At 48.6% G+C, this 20339-nt stretch overlaps 1 pseudogene; it reads right to left on the bottom strand.

Annotated features, from left to right (window-relative positions):
- LOC8062544 overlaps window positions 1-20339 on the bottom strand; it is a 93182-nt pseudogene that overhangs the window by 8522 nt on the left and 64321 nt on the right.

The raw sequence follows: 20339 nt of genomic DNA, 5'->3' as shown, positions 1-20339 counted from the left end.
TCGCCCAAGCTTACCTCTTGCTTGTCCCTGAGCAAGGATAGACTCAGTGATGGATCAGAAGCTGCTGTAATGCCTTTAAAAGTTGACGGTACACATGCTTTCAAATAAGGTCTCATCTCTGAGTTAGAGTGAACCGTCAAGACTTAAAACTTACTCATTTTACTTTTTACCATGGGACTTGTAACCGTCACTTCTGTATTGAACAGTTAAAAGATAGAATGGTCTAGTCAAGCGCCATGTCTCTTATTCTTAATCAACTATAGTTCTCGAGTTTTTGCAGTTTTTCAAATAAAACTCAGAGATTCCTTTGTATGACTCTCTCAGATCTCTCTTTTGTGGTATTTCTGGATTCTTACCAAGGCAGTGATGGTATATGCCTTCTCTCATAGCATGTTGTATTTTTGGTATGAGGCATAGTGATATTGCCTTCTCTCTTACCCTACTCTAATAAGTTTTTGATATCTGGAGCTCATAGGTGGGAGATAAAGTATACATACTTACAAGACATTTATTGCATAGTCAAACCATGGATCCAGAGAAACAAGTCAGTAAGTCAAATCAAGATGTGCATGTGTGGTGAAATGAATGGTGTATGGTGATGATGGTGATAACAATGGTGAAAGTCTAATTCTACTTTTGCTCTTCTGAGGGGATACATACCTTTCTTGCTCTTTTGAAACTTTTTGAGGAGAATGAGATGCTCTATATTTTCTTTTTTCTTTCCTCTCAGATGGGTATTGCACCCCCTAATTCTACTGTCGGACACTTTCCATTTTTACCTCTCGTCTCACTTTTTCTTTTCTTTCGAGGTTTCGGGCACTTGCCCCTTTTTATTTCCTCGTATCCTCTTTCTTTTTTTAGAGCACTCATCTCCTGAAATAATATAGCAAGTGGTAGTAACCAAGATAACTCGAGCATTTATTTCACAGGGAAAAACAGAAATAGGAGAATGTTTTTGGCTATTCTCTCCTAGATTAGGAGTAGAATACTTTTGGGTGGCTTTGGAGATGGAAATGAGTGGATATATGTGGATGCGTACTTCCGGAGTAGAAGCAGCATGTGTGAGTGAACGTGCAAGTGAATCTTGATTTTAACCACATGACAAGCTCCTAAGGGTCTACACAACTTGACCACACTCAATGATCATAAGCAGGAAAAAGTAAATATGTGGCTCAAAGTATAGCAAGCATGTATATATGGTTGTGGTAGGAATTAAAACTCTCATCATACGGGAACTCATCATGTGTTATTTTAAAGATTTTCAAAGATAAAACTCTCTAGATTTCTAGCATCTCTAGGAACAGATAAACAACAGGTCAACCTTCCCATATCATATCCGTTAACAACTTAGACTTCCGATCAAGTTCTCTTCCCACAAGTTCAAGTTTAGAACAAGCTTTAAATTTTAACAGTTATGTCTAAAATTGAGAGAGAACTCAAATTTGAAAATTAGGCAGAGCAACTATTCATCATATCCATGCTAGAGTTTTATTTAGTTTAGCATAGCCACTTTATTTATTTATTAAGCACACTAAGCAAAAGATATATATATATATAAGCACAAAATCTTTATTTGGTTTTTTATGGTTATGTGTATTTTTATTTTAATATAGTATAAGTGTAAATGTATATAGAAATACTTAGCGGGATAAATGGGGGTGCTCTCCCCCAAGCTGGATTTTGATGTAATTTCTTCTGATGTAGCTAGCAGGTGGTGGAGGTATATTTGAATGTCGGCAGTGCCCTGACAGCGATTAGGATGTCCTCCGTCTACTAGTCTTCTTGATCCTTGAATTCTGTGGAGCTCAAATAGACAACAAAGCTTTGTGGAACTGATTAGGTGTTATCATAAATATCTAGCCTTTATCATGTGATTTTATTTTTATATTTTCATTTTTATAGAGCAGAAGAATATTTTTAATTTATTATATTTTTTATGCCACCACAGTGAATGTACTTATGAGTTTTATGTCACTTGTATACTCACATGGGGCTTACTGGTTTTAGCATTTTTATTTTTTTCTTTTCAAGATGATATGAACCTGATTAACTAAGCAAACTATTTTAAATAATTGCAAGGAAAAGGATAACTACCAAGCTTACCTCTTAGCAAGACGTTCGCAAGACGTTCGGTGTTTTTAAGTCCTCCGAATGGGACTCTCTATTTTCTCAGTCGTCTTGGGATTCACTGGATGGCGTAGTCGGTGGTTCTGGTGGCGCCTCCTCTTCGTGTATAACTATCTTCTCTCTCCGCACCTGACTTGGTGCTACTCCTTAGGACAGTTCTGTTCAAGCTGTATGTCTTCAGACCTTACCACTTCTCCTTCATAGTCTGCCCATCAGTCCTTGATGATTTGCCTCCTCTGGTTGCGGTTGCGTCGTCTTCTTCTTGTCCTGACATGCTTGGAGTCTTCAACTATATATTTAGGGTCAGTAAAATAGCGGCGTACCTTCTTAGAGGGGAAGTGCATGTGGACTTCTCCGGTTCCAATGTAGATGATTGCTTTAACGGTGCTAAGGAACAGTCTCCCAAGGATGATGGGTGGATCGTACTCATCTTCTCCCATGTCAATAACCTGAAAGTATGTATGGACAAAATGATTGTCTATTTTGACAGAGACATCAGTTACTATACCTTCAACCTTTCAGAATGTCTGATCTGCCATCTGGAGCTGAATATATGCATGGTTCCGAATAGGAGCTGATAGGTGACTGCGACCATTATGTTGACGCCCGACCCGTTGTCGCAAAGCGTCTTGTGGAAGTTGTATCCATTAATGGAGCACTGGATGCTTGGCATACCTGGGTCGTCCTTCTTGGTCAGGAACGGTGACTTGAGTCGACGATCTTGACCTCCATGAACTGCAGTGACCATCTTAGCTGACTCGGTCCACACTTGTTTGTTCCTGTTCCTCCTGTTGGTCCTCTTCCTTGGTTCATGTCGGGATTGCTCTGGGATTTGTGCAGTTTTGTTCTTGAAGGAAAATGTCTCCTTCCTCCCCTTGATGTAGAAACTGATCTTGGCAGCACTAGCGTAGATGACAGCTGCTGAGGTGTTTAGGAATGGCCTCCCTAGGATGATGGGTGCCCTCTCATCAGAACCGGTCTCTGTCACCACGAAGTCTGCTGGGGCGTACAAGGTACCAACTCGGACATAGAGGTTCTTCAATATTCCCTTAGGGAAACTTAGTGTCCGATCTGCAAGCTGTAAACACATGGTTGTTTCTAGTAAAGGATATGTAAAGAATTTTTTAGAGAGTACCCTGGGCATAATGTTGACGCTGGAGCCAAAGTCGCAGAGTGCTTCTGGGAAGTCCACCATGCCGATGGAGATCGGGATGACGGGGTGTGCTGGATCGCCTCTCTTGACCGGCAGAAGGTCAGTAGTTACTTCCACAATGGGGTTACTCCAGTAGTTACGTGCATCAAACATGTCTACAAGATTTGCAGATTCTAATCCTTCCGGTTGTGATGGTATACCGGGGTTAGTAGCAGGAACAGCAGCAGCTATTTGATTTAACTGAGATTCAATCATTTTATTAAAGCTAATTTGATTCTTGATGGTAGTAGAGAAATTATCCATTCTATTATTTATATTTTCTAACATTTTATCATTAGATGCCAATTTCTTAGATAAGTTATCCATTAGCTTTCCTTGATTAGACACTAACTCTCTCAGAGGTGGAAAACTATTATTATTATTGTAAGAATTGTTACCTTGATAATTACCTGAGTAGTTAGGCCTCTGTTGATTCCAACCTTGATTTTGTTGAGGGCGGTAGTAGTAGTAGTAGTAGTTGTTGATGTAGTTCACGTCCTCAAGCATCTCAGAGCATTGATTGCCTTAGTGTCCAGCATCTTCACACTCCTCACAAAGTCATGTGAGAGTCGTAGACGTGCATGACTTCTTTCTTATCTCCAGCTTTATCATCGAGCTTCTTCATGAGCAGGTCTAGCTTGGCAGATAGCATGTCTACCTCCTTGAACTGGTGCATACCTCCACCTCTCTTGCGTGTTTGAGTCCTTTCTTCATTCCAGCCTTGGTTGGACGCCATCTTCTCCACAAGAGCTGTGGCTTGTGGTATGGTGAGTGATAGGAATGCTCCTCCAGCTGCAGCATCCATGGTCTCTCGGACACTATTGCCGAGCCCATGATAAAACATCTGCATCAGTAGCCAGCTCTCCATTCCATGATGGGGACATTCTAGGATGTAGTCTTGGAAGCGCTCCCATGCTTCTTGAACAGATTCATCATGTTGTTGCAAAAAACTTGTAATTTTTCCACGGAGAGCATTGGTCTTGCCCATGGGAAAGAACTTAGCCAGAAAATTCGTGGAGTAGAGTGCCCACGTAGTATTCTTCTCCTTTGTAGCGTAGAAGCATTGCTTCGCTCTTCCCAACAGTGAGAATGGGAATAGGTGAAGTAGTATAGCATCTCTGGGGACTCCTGACATGGTGAATGTGCTGCAATTCTCTAGAAAGTGCTGGAGATGAGCACTAGCATCTTCGTGCGCCTTTCCACAGAACTGGTTGGCTTGCACCATGTTGATGAACCCAAGCTTGAGCTCAAAGTTGCAGTCGATCTCCGCAGCAGGTCCAGTGCGGATGTTGTCCGTAGTGGGAGCTGAGAACTCGCGGATCGACTTGTTCGCCATGACTTCGAACTCTGAAGACAAGTTCCGGATGAAACTTTGGCGGTCTTCTTGGTTGGATGAAGCTTTGTGCTGAAGTGTTGACGATCTGAGCTTGGCTCTTATTTTTCTGAATAATGCTTTGGGATCATCAACAAAATTTCTTGGAAGATGTCTTCTATTCATACATTACCCTGCATAAAATAATCAAAATAGGAAAAGACAAGGGTAAAACTGTATGAGAGAATTGATAATCTCGATCATATTAGTGATGCGAATGATGACTCGAAATTCCGTATTCATTCCTTATTAGTACTCAACCTTCCCCGGCAACGGCGTCAAAAATGCTTGTTGGGCATTCTTAACGTCATTACCAAAAGTAGACTTAGTTTTCTAATTCTGATAACGGCGCCAAAAATGCCGAACCTATCCCTCATGCCACTTAAGCCAAGTTGTCATCCCCAGTATGACATGAGAGACACGGTATTGAAATAAGCAATTGCTCTTCTGAATGAATAATAAATGAGATCTGCAAGCGCACAGATTAATACCGATGTAGAATTTTAACCGGGAAGTATTCGAGGTATCGTTATTTATATTTTTACCACTGGGAAGGGATTGCTAATCATCAATGTTGATTATGGAATGAAATATGGAATTGAGTATCTATCATTGCATGTGTAATAGAGAGCATTTATCTATCTCTTTCATACAGGGATAAATGTCACATAAAATATAGATAAAGTATGAATGGTGACAAAGATAATTAATCTGATCAGCATAACTAGCCACATATAATAATGATAAGCACCTCAACAGATATTCTAGCAAGTCATTAGCATGGAATTAGGATGAACTACAAGAATATTTCCTAAGTTATTCTTAACTGTAAAGTCTAGCATATCATAGTTAGTGCAATTACACTTGGCAATCATTGCGAGATAGGACTACACCCATGCATAGTGATATTACCAAAGAAGATGAGAAACATAGCAATCACTCCCCTATAATAATGTTGCTCTGCCTGCCCTATACATGGAAGGGGGAGTATATAAGAATCAATGGAGCTCTCACCACCATGAACTACCCCACGATCCGGCATATAGGGCACAATCACAGATAAATACGGTATAGGCACCACACCTACACAATACTTATCATTTACCCACTGTACACATGGATAAACGCTATACAATCCTAAACATGTATATAATTCCAATCTAACTAAGCCAAGCATATAACTATGATAAACTAAGAACGATATAATTGCAAATATAAACAAGTAGAGTAAAGTCATAATCAATATATTGAAGTAGAACAAAGTCATATTCATAATATTGAAGAACAATGATGAACAAATGAAGAACAGTAGAGGAATTACCAAGAATCCTCTTAATAGATCCGAAAACCAATCGAAGATTGACTCCTTCTAGTTCTAATCCTATGTAGCTATGCTAAACTAGAGATCTAGTTGATGTGGTGGCTCTAGGGCTTGATCAGAGACTTCTTCTCCCGAGATGAATGAATGAATTAGGGCTTCCGAGGTCCTCTCCTCCAGGGGCTAGGGCCCTGCTTATATAGTCTTTCCAAATGAATATGAGCCGTCAGATCAAACCGACCTTAATCGCACTGTTTTCCTTAATCCCTTAGGTCGGTGGAGCATGATCCACGAGGTGGAGCCTGATTGGCTCTCAGGCCAGGTTGGGCGCCCAAGGGGGGAGGGCGGGCGCCCTGTCCCCGGGCCCGCTCGGCCTCCCGCTCGTTCCCGTGGCTTCTGGACTCTTCTAGATGTTGGATAATTACGGTGCACATTAATATCTCTATGTAAACCCGACGTGTGGGCCTTTCCTCTATAATTCCTGATAACCCCCTGCAGAAATAGACAAACACCAAAACTTGTGGAATTCTGTCAGATAAAACCCTAAGTCTAGGTGTCGGTTGCATTTAGATCCTTTTCTCTATTTATTTGTTGATTATATTTGATACTTAAGGACCATGAACACTAAGTACATAGCATAATTGTGGAAACACACAATTCATTAGAAATATATTGATGTGAAAAAAATTAATTGAGAAATAAATAGAGATATTGAAGTAAAAAACTAAAGTACCACATAATTGAAAAAACCAAATCTACATTTCTCTCTCTACATAAATATACATGAACACACCATTGATTCAATCTTACATTTCTCTCTCTAAAATTGAGAAGCAATCATGAAAATGGAGACAGGAGAGGCATTATCCAACCATATTAAGCAACCCCTTCTAACCATATCAACAAATAAAGACAAGAAGCTAGCTATTCTTCTCTCTCACTCATGGAACATACATACATATGGATAAATAAATTGAGAAATTTATAAAGGGAGAGAGACATAAATTAAAAAACCTACGTATAGCATAACTATATAAACACAACATTCATTATAAAGACATAGATGATGTGGAAGGTGATAATAAAAAACCTGACTACCATATAATTAAAAAAATAAAAAATCAATAATTATCTCTCTACATAAATATACAAGAACACACCATTGGTTTAATCTTGTAAAAACTAGCTAAATTGAGAAGCAAAACATGTTGAGAGGTATTATCCAACCATATTAAACAACCTCATCTAACCATATCAACAAATAAAGACAAGAAGCTAGCTATTCTTCTCTCTCACTCATGGTGAAACCCTAGATCCAAAAAGTGGCTCAAATTGAGCTAGAATGAGCAAATTGAGGCAATAGGGACATCAACTAACCTTTTTTTAGCAACCTCCTTCCCAGAAATGAAGATCAAAACCTCCCTCCTTGTATTTTGAGAAATCTGGACCTCCAAAATCGCCCCCAATGGAAGGTGGGTGCGAGATACTGTTCTGGTCGGGGAGGAAGAAGCGATATTTATATAGAGATACCACAGGTGGTTGCTTAGGCCAACCGCCTGTGGAAATATTTTGCACAGGTGGCCGACTTAAGCCAACCGCCAGTGTAAATGCTCCATTTACACTGGCGGTTAGCTTAAGTCAACCGCCTGTGCAAACTGATTATCACAAGCGGTTGTCTTAAGTCAACCGCCTGTGTAAATGGAGCATTTACACAGGCGGTTTGCTTAAGCCAACTGCATGTGATAATCAGTTTATACCACAGGCGCATTGTAACTGGAACCGCCTGTGGTATAAAAAGAGGGCACCAGCTATGAGCCCGATTCTACTAGTGCTCACTTGCACTACACTCCCTATTCATCTGCTGCACTTCCTCAATCTTCCTTTCCATTTTCTTCTGGTTACGACAGAGAAATTTCTGCCTAGCTTCCCAGCTGCTCTACATAATCTCCAGAAGTTCTTTTATTCTCTTGTCAGTGTACGCAACTTCTTCTGGGCTCATTGGCTTCTCGTTCGGGTTGGATCCAATGTTGCATGCGCTGCCGCTGCTCCTCCTGTCATTGCGCCCACTGCTTTGCTGGGTTAGGTGGTCATCTTCCTCATCTTCTTTGCTGGATCCATCAACTGCTACTCCAAGGAAGTCCATGTCTAGCTTCTTCTGCAAAATGTGAAACAACAAGATCAGAAGCAATAATAGATCAGAAGTAAACCTGGGAATGGTTTGGGCTGAAACCGGGTTCTTAGTTTGGTTTTTCATTTGGATCTTCATGAATTGGGTGAAAATGGGGTAAAGAGGCCAGTGGATTGGTTCGATCTGAACTGTCAGTGAACTGGTTCGGCGATGGGTCCCGTACATCGTCATCCACCGACCGCGACCTCATCCAGGTAGCAGATGAAGACCTCGCGCACCCGGACCGTGGGCAGCGCAGCCACGGCCTTCTTCCTGGCCGGTGGCGTGTTCTGCCAGCTCGATTGGGTCGGCATCGGCCACGTACTCCAGAGCAGATCCAGCCCTGGCCCGAGGAACAGGTCCCCGAGCATCAGGTCGCCGGGGCCAAGGACGGCGGCGCCGCGGTCCCCGGCCCTTCGCTCTTGTCCCATGAGCATGGTGCACGCATCAGCGGGCCTCAGCACGACCCGCTCGCGCCCGGCGTCGGCATCGCATTGAACAGCTGCAGGAGGGCGATGTTGCGGTACTACCTTTGCGTCAGAGCCGCGAGGTCCCCTCTAGGCTCTAGCTCCGCCGCCATCGAGGCCATGGCGACTGTCTGGTCTTCCCAGCAGTTCCGCCCGATGCCCATCCCTCCTCTTCTCAAGGGGCCTCCCGGCAGACGGACCACGAGCGAGTTCATGAAATTCATCCACGAGCTAGGCTGGTTTATGTTGATGAGGGATTGGGGTGGGGTGGGCTAACTAATGAAGTATGGTGAAGCAATAATAGATCATATACCTGGCCATTAATGGAGATCCATGCGGCGGTTCCAGCACAGGTATATGTTGTGCGGAGGCATGGACGACGGCAGTTGTTCTCATTGCCCACAATGCAGTGGATGTGCTTCTCCACCGTTGGTGCCACCGTCCTGGAAGATGTCCCCACTAGCGTCGGCACTGTCGAATTCTTCTCCTTCCTCACCTCAAGCATGAAGGGGGCCACCGCCGCCGAGGGAAGGCGTTTCTTCTCCAACATTAATGCTGAAGAAGAGGGCGTGAATGCTGACTTCCACATTAATCCCAGTGGGGACAACTTTGGTGGGGCGGCTGTGATGGCCTCCTTCTTCACCTCCGTTAACGGGGGCGCGACAGAGGAGGCATCCGCATGGGTAAACCTCCCAGTGGGTGGGCCATTCACCTCCCACGGCGTCTCTGGTCTTGTCATCTCAGAGGCTCGAGGTAGTGTATGGAGGGCGGTCGCGACGCGTGTGGAGGTAAGAGGGTAATCAACTAAATAGCCCGGCGGGCGGGGGAGGCCCGCAAGAGGATGACGACATCCAGAGGCGGCGGGGTGAATGAAAATAGTCATTCATGGGTACCACTGAGCAGGTGCATAGAAATTGAAAAATATATATTATTGGGTTTAATATGGAAAAAGGAATAGGGCCTTGTTTGTTCCCACCAAAAACCAAAAACTTTTGAAGATTCTCCGTCACATCGAATCTTGTGGCACATGCATGAAGCATTAAATATAGATGAAAATAAAAACTAATTGCACAATTTACCTGTAAATTGCGAGATGAATCTTTTAAGCCTAGTTACTCCATGATTAGACAATGTTTGTCAAATAAAAATAAAAGTGCTACAGTAGCGAAATCCAAAAAAAAATCACAACTAAACAAGGCCTAGGTTATTTTTAGTCCTCCACCGCGCTGCCCGACGGCCGTTCCGGCACCTACGACTACGAACACACGTAGCCCACCAACACGCACATTTCACACACATGTACACACAAACACAAACTAACACACACTGTAAAGTAAGCACACACGCACACATACACACAAACACACACACTGACACACTCACACACAACTACACGTCCGACGGCTTGGCAGCATGCCAGCGGCGGCCAACGATGTGTCGTGCGTTGATCGAGGGTGGCTCTGCGGTGTGGTGGCTTAGAAGCGGTGGTGCCATGGGGAGCGAGCCGAGCAGCGGGACACCTCTCTTGTATCTCCCTTGTACCGTGATGGTGATGGATCCGTGTCAGCGGAGCGGCACCATCAGCTAGGAAGAATACGCCCTGACCCCGCCGTCCTCGTAGATTGCAGCCCCGTGTGACTCCTATCTTCTCCTGCCTCCTAGCTGCAGCGCGTCGATCTAGCTGGCAGCCGCGGCAAGCCACCTCGCCTAGCCAGCGAGCCTAGGCTACCTCGTGGTGGTGGCGGCGACCCAACTTGCGGCGACGGGGGCAAACTCCGTGGCTAGCTGCGGCAGCTTGGACTTGTTGGATACTCCTATGTGCTATAGATAGGCAGCATGTTTATTTCTTCACTCGTTCATGCATGCGCACAGACACTAACATGTGGTGATCGTGCGCCAGGAGTAGTGGTAGTTAGGCATGCCGCCATGGCCGGACGTCGTGCGTGCGTGGGGATGGACGCGCACCTCTCTTGCGTCGTGCGCGCCATGGGCGGCATGCTCCATTTGTTTCTCTATATATATCAATTATATGCACTAGAAAACGTTGCGATTTGCAACACCAAATTCTTGTGTCAATTCCCTTTCTTCTCCAGTTCATACAGTTCATTGCCATCACCTCGCCGCCGGCGTACACCGCCGTCCGGTGACCAACAAGTGGTATCAGAGCTAGGACGAAGGGACGCGCGGCCGCCATGGTGTCACCACCCAAGCCTCGTAGCCGCTCACCCTCCGAGAAGAAGAAGGACGGCTCCAGCGGCTCCGGCACCAAGACGCCGAAGCGCACGCCATCACCAAGCCGTTCTCCACCACGCCGCTCACCGCACCGCTCGCCGCGGCGCTCACCGCGTCGCTCCCGGGCACCACGCCGCTCGCGCACTTGACATCCACGCGAGGTCATCGTCGAGCGCGTCGTCCGGGAAGGCAGCGGTGGCAACAACTGGCCGCAGCTGACCAAGCACAACTACCACGACTGGTCGCTGCGCATGCAACTCAAGATGCAGGCCCGTCACCTGTGGGACGCTGTGGAGTACGACGACGACCGCGCCGCGCTGGACGCCATCTGCAGCGGCGTTCCAGGGGAACTCATCCCCATTCTGCTGGCCAAGGACTCCGCCAAGGAGGCCTGGGACGCCATCAAGATTCTTCGGATCGGCGACGGTCGGGTGCGGAAGGCAACTGCACAGAACCTCCGTGCCGAGTACGAGTCCATCGCCCTCCGTGACGGGGAGCCCATCGAGGACTTCGCCTTGCGCCTAACCGGCATCGTTCAGCGCTTGGTGATGCTGGGCGACCCCGAGCCCGACGAGAAGGTGGTGGCCAAGTATCTGCGCGTCGTCCGTCCACGGTACAAGCAATTGGTCATTTCCATCGAGACTCTTCTTGACATTTCCCAGCTCTCCATCGAGGAAGTCACTGGCCGCCTCAAAGCCGCTGACGACGTCGAGCCCGCTCCGGCGCACACCGCGAGCGGCAAGCTGCTGCTCACTGAGGAGCAGTGGGTGGAGAAATACAAGAAGAAGTCCGGCGACTCAGGGCGTGGCGGCTGTGGCTTCGGCACTCGCGGGAAGGGCCGCAGCCGCGGCCGAGGACGCGGCGCCGGTGGCACCAGCTCCTCTCGTCCGCCGCCGGACGACCCATGTCCACGGTGTGGCAAGAAGGGCCACTGGCCAGTGATTGCCGCACAAAGAAGAAGGAGGAGCCGGCCCATCAGGCCCATGTGGCCCAGGAATAGGAGGAGGCCACACTTATGATGGCCATCGACTCCGTCCAGGGTTGGGGAGAGCACGAGTCATCTCCAACTCTCGTCCCCAACTCGCCGCTGCCACCACCGCACAAGTCAACAGCCGGCCTCCACTTCGACGAGCCCAAGGTCTTCGCTGCCTTCGACGGAGCACCGGCACCGGATCTGGCAAGATGGATCCTGGACACTGGCGCATCGAACCACATGTCCGGGTCCCGATCCGCCTTCGCCCACCTCGACTCCGGCATCTGTTGGTTTAGGATCGACAATCACGAGCTGGAACACACAGTGGCTATGCCTAAACTCAAGATCGCGCAAGAAAGAAACGAGATCTGGATGAACACTGAATGAACACACAGCAACCGCCAGGGTGACGGGCGCCCCTTTTCGCCTTTCAGTGGACACGATACAAAGCACACACGAAGTGTCTCAAAGCGCTAACACACACCTCTTACATCCAGCAACTTATACCAGTCACTAACACACGCGCTTACATAATTCAAATTCAAATAAACACAGATACAAGTTGGCTAAAAACACACTATCAGACGGAGACAACCGTCGTGGTCGCGGTCACCCCGCTCCACCCCGTCCAGCAACCGTTCCCGCCAACGCTCCCATTTGAAATCCACTGCAGCCTTCGCTTCTCCAGCTTCACCACAGTGTGTCCTCCAGTTGGGAACACATCAGGCTTATACTAACATTCTCCCCCTTAAGCTTGATGTGGACCCAATTCACGAGCTCCCAACAGACGTCTCATCACTGCTAGCTTCACTGCCGTCAGTGGCTTGGTCAGAGCATCTGCTCTCTGCTCATTTGTACAGACCCTTTTCACCAAGATCTGTCCACGCTCAATGCACTCACGTATGAAGTGATATTTGATATCTATGTGCTTGCTACGCCCATGAAACACAGGATTTTTCATCAAGGCTATAGCTGAATTGTTATCAACGAACAGTGTCACCTCCTTGGCCTTCCTTGCAGTCAACTCCCCAAGCAATGTTCTCAGCCACAAGGCTTGCTTTGCTGCTTCTGCTGCTGCCATGAATTCTGCCTCACATGATGACAATGCCACTGTCTTCTCCTTGTGGGAACACCAAGTCACCAGATTCTCATTCAAATAGAATGCCATGCCTCCAGTGCTCCTTCTCCCCACAAGATCACCCCCCACATCACTATCTGAATACCCTGTCAATACTTCTTCAGTCTTACTCTGGACATAGACCAGACCAAAGTTTAAAGTGCCTCTCAGGTATCTCATGATTTGCTTCAATAAATCTCTGTGTTTTGTGGTTGGCTTTTCCATAAACCTGCTTGCCATGCCAACAGAGAAGGAGAGATCAGGTCTAGTATGTAACAAATACCTCAAACAGCCGACTATCTTCCTGTACTCAGTTGCATCAACTCTCTCCCCCTGTTTATCTGCATCCAATTTTGTGCCAGGATTTAGTGGGTATTTTGCTGGGTTGCAATCCCTCATACCAAACTGTGAGAGTATTTTCTTTGCATAGCTGCTTTGCCTGATTGTGATGTGATCTTCAAGTTGCTCTACCTCAATCCCAAGATAAAATGACAATAAGCCCAAGTCACTCATCTCAAACTGAGAGGTCATCTGCTTCTTGAATTTGTCAATTTCAGACACATCTTCACCTGTCACAATTAGGTCATCAACATATACACCAAGTACCACTGTACTCTTCCCAGTTCCTCTCCTATACACTGCAGGTTCACTTGCACATTTTCTGAAACCAAGCTGTCTCAGTGTCTTGTCAAGCTTTATATTCCAGGCTCTTGGAGCTTGCTTGAGCCCATATAAAGCTTTACTTAACTTCAAAACCATCTGTTCCTTGCCTTTCACAACATACCCCTCAGGTTGTGCAACATACACCTCCTCTTCTAAATCCCCATTTAGAAAAGCTGTTTTGACATCTAGGTGATGAACTTGCCATCCCCTGTTAGCAGCTAAAGCCAGAATTAACCTGATAGTGTCAAGCCTTGCTACTGGGGCAAAAACCTCATCAAAATCAACACCTTGCTGCTGCACATATCCTTTAGCCACTAACCTGGCTTTATGTTTCACAACTTCACCATCTGCATTTTTCTTGAGTTTAAAAACCCATTTTAGCCCAATTGGCTTCTGCCCAGGTGGCAAAGTGGCAAGTTCCCATGTTCCATTTTTGCAGATTGATTGCATCTCATTGTCCATGGCCTGCATCCAATTTGGATCATCAACTGCTTCACTGAAACATGTAGGTTCCTCCATCACTGTGAGCATTGCAGCTACCTCCACTGCATTTTCTTGCCCACCAGCTCCTGCATTTCCTTCTTCATCAGTATCTGAATCCAGATTCACAATCTGAGAGTGTTGATAAACCTCATCTAGACTCCTAAACCTTTTAGGTGTCTCATCATAGTCATCACTGTCCACAGCATCCACCATATCTTGATCCCAGCCTGAACTTTGATCTGAATGCTGTGCTGCTTCAGTCTGTATTCCTATTGTCGGATTTTGGACAGATTCAATCTGCCCGGTTGACTCAGTTGAGACTCCATCTCCCCCTGCAACAGAATGCTGTCTAGTACTGTCTCCAGCACCCTGATCATTGTGATGATCTCCATGAGATTCCATATCAACATCTCTTCCATCATTGTTCAGATAAATCTGTGAATTCCACTGACCCATCTCCATTTCATCTGAGATTTCAGCATTATCTGCAGCTCCCCAGTCCCACATTACTGTCTCCTCAAACACCACATCTCTGCTAACCACAATTCTGTTAGTTTGAGGGTTGTACATCCTGTGAGCCTTGCTGCCCTCTTCTATGCCAAAATAAACCATTGGCACACTTCTGTCATCCAACTTCTTTAAGTGTGGCTTTACTGTTTTGACATGTCCCTTGCACCCAAAAATCCTTAGATGGCCAAGATGAGGTCTCTTGCCATTCCAAGCTTCATATGGTGTTCTGCTCCCCATAGCCTTTGTAGGCAGTCTATTGAGCAAGTATACTGCATGTCTCACTGCTTCTGCCCAAAATCTCCCTGGTATTCCCATACTCTTTATCAAAGCTCTAGTCATCTCCATGACTGTTCTATTTTTTCTCTCCACTACACCATTCTGCTGAGGTGTATATGGAGCTGTGAATTGTCTCCTAATTCCTGCATGATCACAGATTGTCTGCAGGGCTTCATTAAGAAATTCACCACCTCTGTCAGATCTAAGCACCTTGATTCTGTCATTACAATTGTTCTCAACTTGAGCTTTGAATTTCACAAAGGCTTCTACTGCTTCATCCTTAGATTTTAGCATAAACACTGAACACCACCTAGTGCAATCATCAACCAGTAGCATAAAGTATTTGTTGCCACTTACTGAAGTAGGTGTGATAGGGCCACATAGATCAACATGAACTAAACCAAGTGGCTCTTCTGCTCTCCAAAGAGCTGATCTAGGAAAAGATGATCTAGTCTGCTTTGCAACCAAGCAGGACTGACAAACTTGATCTGGTTTCTGAATCAGTGGGACACCACCTACCATCTCCTTATCAACTAGCTGTTTTAGTGCATGAAAATTAACATGACCAAGTCTACCATGCCACAACCAACCCTGGTCTTCCAGACTAGCCAATAAACAAGCAGGTTCACCAACACTGAGTCCAATCTTATATAGCCTATTTGCAGTTCTCTGAACACACATGATCATTCTATGGGGAATTTTTTCAGTGACAGTAATAATATCCTCATCCATCACAACAACATGACCATGCTCAACTAACTGACCAAGACTAATCAGATTAGCTCTTAATTTAGGTATGTAATAAACATCTCTTAACACCCATTTGTTCCCACTATTCCCATCAAACACAATTGACCCAATTCCCTGAATGTCAACTGTAGAACCATCACCAAATTTTACTTTACCTAGAAATGAAGAGTCAATCTCCTTGAACTTCTTTCTGTCTCCAGTCATGTGATTACTTGCACCACTATCAAGGTACCAAGTGTCTCCAGTGGGCTCTCCATTACCAGTGAAATGAAGCTCAGGCTGCATTGAACCACCATTCAAGCACCTTTTGTTCTGAAACTTCTGATGTGAACTCTTTCCTGGATTCACAACCTCCATTTCTGCAAACAGTACTGATGGCTCAATCTCTGCTTTGCTGTGATGAGCTTCCTCCTCCTTCTTCTGGTTTGGACATCGATTGGCATAATGTCCCATCTGCTTGCACTTGAAACACTTGATATGAGATTTATCCTTCTTCTCAGTGCCTCCTGCATCACCACGACCACCTCGGCCTCCCCGGCCTCCTCGTCCATGACCTCTTCCACGGCCACCACCGCCCTGTGATTTGCCACCACTAGAGCATTCTCCTGTCGACTTCTTCTGCCGTGCATCCCACTCAGCCTGAGTAAGGAGCACCTGCCCACTATCTGAGCGCACACCACCAGCTCCCCGCCTGGTACGCTCTTCATATGTCTTAAGTCGACCGATTACATCATCCAACGCCAGAGTCTTCAAGTCACAGAACTGCTCGATCCCGGCCACGCACTGGATGAAGCGATCTGGCACGGTGTCGAGCAACTTCTTCACCATGACTGCATCCTCCAATGACCCGCCCAAATTGCTGTACTTAACTGACATGGCTGTCAATTTTCCAGCAAATTCATCGATCGTCTCGACCTCTTTCATCCCAAGAGCATCAAACTCTGACTTCAAAGTTTGTAGTCGCGCATCTCTCACACGTTCAGCGCCGACAAACCTTGCCTTCAACGCCTCCCAGACCTCCCGACCAGTTTTCTTCTTCGCGACTTGCATCAAAAGTTCATCAGACACACACTGAAAGAGATGTGTCCGAACTTTCTTGTCTTTGGCTGACTGTGCCGCCGTCAGTGCGCCTGCTGCTTCTCCCTCTGGCGGCTCCACGATCTCCCACCACCCCTGCTCCTCCATGATCGCAGCAACACGGATGCTCCAGCTAGTGTAATTCGTCGCCGTCAGTGTTGGAAACAACTGACGCTGGCTATCTCCGCCTCCCCGACTCCCTTCACTAACTGTCAGCGACATGGATGAACACGATGAACTCTCGTGGATTAGCTGCGTGATTGAAGGCTTTGATACCAAATGTTGGTTTAGGATCGACAATCACGAGCTGGAACACACAGTGGCTATGCCTAAACTCAAGATCGCGCAAGAAAGAAACGAGATCTGGATGAACACTGAATGAACACACAGCAACCGCCAGGGTGACGGGCGCCCCTTTTCGCCTTTCAGTGGACACGATACAAAGCACACACGAAGTGTCTCAAAGCGCTAACACACACCTCTTACATCCAGCAACTTATACCAGTCACTAACACACGCGCTTACATAATTCAAATTCAAATAAACACAGATACAAGTTGGCTAAAAACACACTATCAGACGGAGACAACCGTCGTGGTCGCGGTCACCCCGCTCCACCCCGTCCAGCAACCGTTCCCGCCAACGCTCCCATTTGAAATCCACTGCAGCCTTCGCTTCTCCAGCTTCACCACAGTGTGTCCTCCAGTTGGGAACACATCAGGCTTATACTAACAGCATCCACGGGACCGTCAGGTTCGGCGACGGCTCCATAGCGCAGATCGAGGGCAGCGGCACCGTCCTCTTCACCCGCAAGAACGGGGAGCACCAAACGCTCTCCAACGTCTACTTCCTGCCGCGCCTCACCGCCAACATCATCTCCGTCGGCCAGCTCGACGAAGGCGGCTACCAGGTGCTCGTGGAGGATGGCCTGATGCGGATCCGGGATGAGGAACGCCGCCTGCTCGCCAAGATCCCGAGGAGCCCAGGCAGGTCGTACGTGCTCAACGTCAACATTGCACGCCCAGTCTGCCTGGCCGCGCGCGCCGATGATGCGGCGTGGACCTGGCATGCCCGATTCGGCCACGGCAACTTCACCGCGCTCCGGAAGATGGCGCGCCAGGAGCTGGTCCGTGGCATGCCCCTGCTCACCCAAGTGGACCAGCTCTGCGATGCGTGCCTCGCCGGCAAGCAGCGCCGAGCGCCGTTCCCACAGAAGGCACTTAGGCGTTCCGCGGAGCCGCTGCAGCTTCTCCACGGCGACCTCTGCGGGCCCATCACACCGCCAACACCGAGCAGCAATCAGTACTTTCTATTGCTCGTCGATGATTATTCCCGATACATGTGGATTGCCCTGTTGCCGAGCAAAGATGCTGCTGCCGCCGCCATCAAGAACATCCAGGCTGCCGCTGAGCGCAAGTCAGGGAAGAAGCTGCTCGCCCTGCGTACCGATCACGGGGGCGAGTTCGCCGCAGCAGACTTCGTCGACTACTGCGCCCATCTGGGAGTCAGGCGCGAACTCACAGCGCCCCCCACGCCCCAGTAGAACGGCGTCGTCGATCGGCGCAACCTGACCGTCGTGGGCACGGCGCGCAGCATGCTGAAGGACAAGGGGCTCCCTGGCGTGTTCTGGGGGGAAGCCGTCACAACGGCGGTGTACCTCCTGAACAGGACGTCGTGCAAGGCCAACCAAGGAGTGACTCCGTACGAGCTGTGGACCGGGAGCACGCCGGCCGTTCATCACCTCCGAACGTTCGGCTGCGTCGCCCACGTCAAGGTGACTACCCCGAACCTGAAGAAGCTTGATGACCACAGCCGGCGCATGATCTTTGTCGGGTACGAGGCCGGTTCCAAGACGTACTGAGTGTACGACCCCATGACCGGCCGAGTGCACATCAGCCGCGACGTCATCTTCAACGAGGGCGCACAGTGGGCCTGGGCCGCGGACCACGTCGGGCACGCAACCGACTTCGCCACCGACTTCACCATCGACGAGCCCACGGTGGAGGAGCCCGCCGTGACTACCACCACCAGCACAAGGGTCACGGGCGCCCCTACTGATCCAAGCACGCCGCGTTCCAGCTCGTCGTCGTCCCCAGGAGTGCCCACATCGCCAATTTGGACTCCAAGCTTCTCCGGCGCGCACCAGAGCCCCGACATCGAGTACGCCACTCCACCTGGCTCTGGGCTCAGCGAGCAGCTAGACGCGGACCACGACGACGAGGCACCTCTTCGCTTCCGGCACGTCGACAACATCATCGGGCAGTCCACTCCACCCGGCTTCGTCGACCGAAACCTGGAGGAGCACCTCATGCTGGCCAGCGACGCCGAGCCGACATCGTTTGGAGAAGCCCTGAAGCATGAACACTGGTGCCATGCGATGCTGGACGAGATGACGTCCATCGAGGCGAGTGACACTTGGGAGCTCGTCGACCCTCCCCCGCGCGTCAAGCCGATTGGCCTGAAGTGGGTCTACAAGACCAAGAAGGACGCCACAGGTGTGATCACCAAGCACAAGGCTTGACTCGTCGCCAAGGGCTATGTGCAGCAGCAGGGGATTGATTTTGAAGAAGTGTTCGCGCCGGTGGCGCGGCTTGAGTCCGTGCGGCTGCTGCTGGCCCATGCCGCATCTCAGGGCTGGGCAGTGCACCACATGGACGTCAAGTCCGCGTTCCTGAACGGCGTACTCCAGGAACAAGTCTATGTCGAGCAACCACCTGGATTCGTGCTGCGTGGCCATGAGAACAAGGTGCTGCACCTAGTGAAGGCACTCTACGGACTCCGCCAAGCCCCGCGCGCCTGGTATGCCAAGCTCGATTCCTCCCTGATCGAGTTGGGCTTCCAGAGGAGCACCTTCGAGCACACCGTGTACCTACGCGACACCGGGGACCGCCGCCTGGTCGTTGGGGTCTACGTTGATGACCTGGTGATCACGGGCGGCAACGACGACGACATCAGCGCGTTCAAGGAGGAGATGAAGTCCAAGTTCCAGATGAGTGACCTCGGCCTCCTCCACTACTACCTGGGGCTCAAAGTCACCCAGAGCGACACCGGCATCACCGTGTGCCAAAGCGCATACGCGGCGAAGATCCTGGAGTCGCGGGCCTGGCTGGCTGCAACCCCAGCCACACGCCCATGGAGCCCCGCCTGAAGCTCAGCAAGCAGAGTGCAGCTCCATTGGTCGACCCGACCATGTACCGAAGCATTGTGGGCTCCCTCCGCTACCTGGTGAACTCCAGGCCCGACCTTGCCTACTCAGTGGGGTACGTCAGCCGTTTCCTGGAGGCTCCCACCACCGAGCACTTGGTCGCCGTGAAGAGGGTGCTCAGGTACGTGGCAGGCACACTGCAGTTCGGCTGCTGCTACTAAAGGAAGCAAGAAGCTCAGCTCGTCGGCTACAGCGACAGCGACTTAGCCGGCGACATCGACACCCGCAAGAGCACCACCGGAGTCGTCTTCTTCCTCGGCGGGAATGTCATCACCTGGCAGTCCCAGAAGCTGCGGGTCGTGGCTTTGTCTTCGTGCGAGGCAGAGTACATTGTCGGGGCCACCGCTGCATGCCAGGGCGTCTGGCTTGCCCGTCTCCTGGCCGAGCTCAAGGGAGAGGAGGCGGCCACC

Source organism: Sorghum bicolor, chromosome 2 (assembly GCF_000003195.3).
Source record: "Sorghum bicolor cultivar BTx623 chromosome 2, Sorghum_bicolor_NCBIv3, whole genome shotgun sequence".
NCBI classification, from domain to species: Eukaryota; Viridiplantae; Streptophyta; class Magnoliopsida; order Poales; family Poaceae; genus Sorghum; species Sorghum bicolor.
The sequence above is the reverse complement of the archived record's forward strand: the minus strand, read 5'-3'. Positions and strand labels throughout refer to the sequence as shown.